Here is a 2,149-nt window from a genome sequence, read left to right as displayed (position 1 = left end):
ATAGATGTCTGTGGTATATCGTCAGAAATACAATTGGTCACACTGAATTATTTTGTCATATTGGCAACCCTTTAATCAACGATTAAGGGTGCAGTGCCATGGAGCGTATCGCGCGTATCGCGGATTGCGCGTATTGAAAATCTGACCAATCGCAGACGTTCCGCTGTTTTTGATACGCGAAAGTTTCGTCTGCGATTGGTCAGATTTTTAATACGCGCAATCCGCGATACGCGCGATATGCTCCATGGGACTGCACCCTAAGTTTAGTCGAAGCCATGGTGTAATTAACAAGGTGTGCTGTTGCGCACAGTCATGGTTAGCAAATCAGCGTTATGGAACAAGTGACCAGCCATATTGATGTATTGGCCAATCAATGTTTTGCCGCTAAGTCCGCGGTAATTGAAAGGATAATTATGTAAGGCCACTGCCTTATCAGGCGCCATTTCAGTAAGGGCCTGAGCAGAATGGCTGCCTTATAATTTTAAGACTATGTTTTATGCCTTAGGTCTTTGTCTTAAGTAACGCACAATACTGTGTGTTATGTCCCGAGTCTTATGTATACGCGAACGTTTGTAAGAAATAAACGTTCGCGTATACATAAGACTCGAGACATAACACACAGTATTGTGCGTTACCTAAGACAAAGACCTAAGGCATAAAACATAGTCTTAAAATCTTAAGGCAGCCATTCTGCTCAGGCCCTAACGCGGGAAATCGGGATGTGATAGGTGGCGTTGCGGGGAGATGGCGAGAGAGAGTGACACGTGAGACAGTCGCAGCATGGGAGTCGGACAGTGTAGTCATGGAGTGTAGTCACGGTTGAGTGATAAGGCTTGTGTTAAGATTAAATGTGTATATTAGACTCAGAGCCTCAATTATTAAGAAACCTCAGTTAGCGGATTCCCTTCTTGGAAGTCCTCCTATCCTGACACCTCCATCTAAAGCCGACGGCACACGGTACGATTTTTCGTACTGGATTTGATAAGATTTAGTAAAATACTAAAAATGCACCAATCAGAATGCAGCATTTCTAATATTTTACTAAATCTTATCAAATCCAGTACGAAAAATTGTACCGTGTGCCGTAGGCTTAAGATATCCTTTCGTATAACCTATACAAACCCTCTTACAATTAAGAATTGAAAAATATCGTCAATTTAAAAATTAAAAATGATTCAAATTCTTAGTTAATAATAATGTTAACATATTATAGAAGTCACTTAAGTATTTTAAAAAATAAAGATAAAGATAAATAAGTAAATCAACTATAAATGTTTTGTCACAGAATTTATTAGAAAAAATGTAACAAAATATTAACGTACAAATTTTAAAATTTTGTTTTTCTTATATTTATCATTAATATTAAAAATAATTTTTTTATTAATTTCTCTTAATCTAATATAAGTACGTGTGCGAACCAACCAATATTATTTCTTTGGATATAATATTATCATTTATTTTTTGCTTGACTAGGCTAGTGACTTTTTCAAATATAAATGTTTCTTTACTCAAACCAGAGTCCATGAAAAAGAACGAACTCTTTTTCCATAATGTTCACTACATTAATTAAATCCTTACTAGGATAAATAAGATAACCATCAGAAAAAAAATGAATCCAATCAAGATGGTCATTATCGAGTTCTAATCTTCTTGTCTCATCACCTAAGACAGGATATTTTATTTTAAATTTATGAGCAACGTAACCAGCGATATACTTTAAACCTTCAGCCTCAATAATTTCTTGTATAACGGTTTCTTCATTTTGTGTAATATCTAAAATTAAGGGATACCAGAAAAACAATAACATTAAAGGTCTTTTAAAGAAATATATAATACCTTAAACATTCTCTTAAGAAAGTATTGTTGCAATATTTATAAAAATAAGTATTGCAGCAATATAATGTCGTGTACCTCATTAAATATCGATTGGTTTTATACATTCATAAAAAACTATAGAAGTGAAACGGGAAAAAACAATCAAACTAAATGTGAAAAAATAATTAATTTTGTGATTATATATTTTTGTTACAAATTTAAGTTAAATGGATTAAAGAATAAATAAATAAATTTCAATATATATTTATATTCTTCAATATTTATTAATTCCTTCCGTTTGAAATGACAAACAGTAATATAAAGTTTCATACTT

At 33.0% G+C, this 2,149-nt stretch overlaps 1 long non-coding RNA gene across 1 annotated transcript; it reads left to right on the top strand.

The window, feature by feature from the left end:
- Positions 1–284: 284 nt before the first annotated feature.
- On the top strand, positions 285–862 carry LOC145972981 (uncharacterized). The gene is made up of 2 exons (XR_014439328.1): positions 285–395; positions 729–862. It is a non-coding gene; the product is annotated as an uncharacterized LOC145972981 (long non-coding RNA).
- Positions 863–2,149: the final 1,287 nt, after the last annotated feature.

The sequence above is a fragment of the Camponotus vicinus genome, unplaced genomic scaffold, assembly GCF_025532165.1.
Source record: "Camponotus vicinus isolate PSW18456_S1 unplaced genomic scaffold, iyCamVici1.0 SCAF_6, whole genome shotgun sequence".
Lineage (NCBI taxonomy): Eukaryota > Metazoa > Arthropoda > Insecta > Hymenoptera > Formicidae > Camponotus > Camponotus vicinus.
This window is presented reverse-complemented; position numbering and strand designations above follow the sequence as displayed.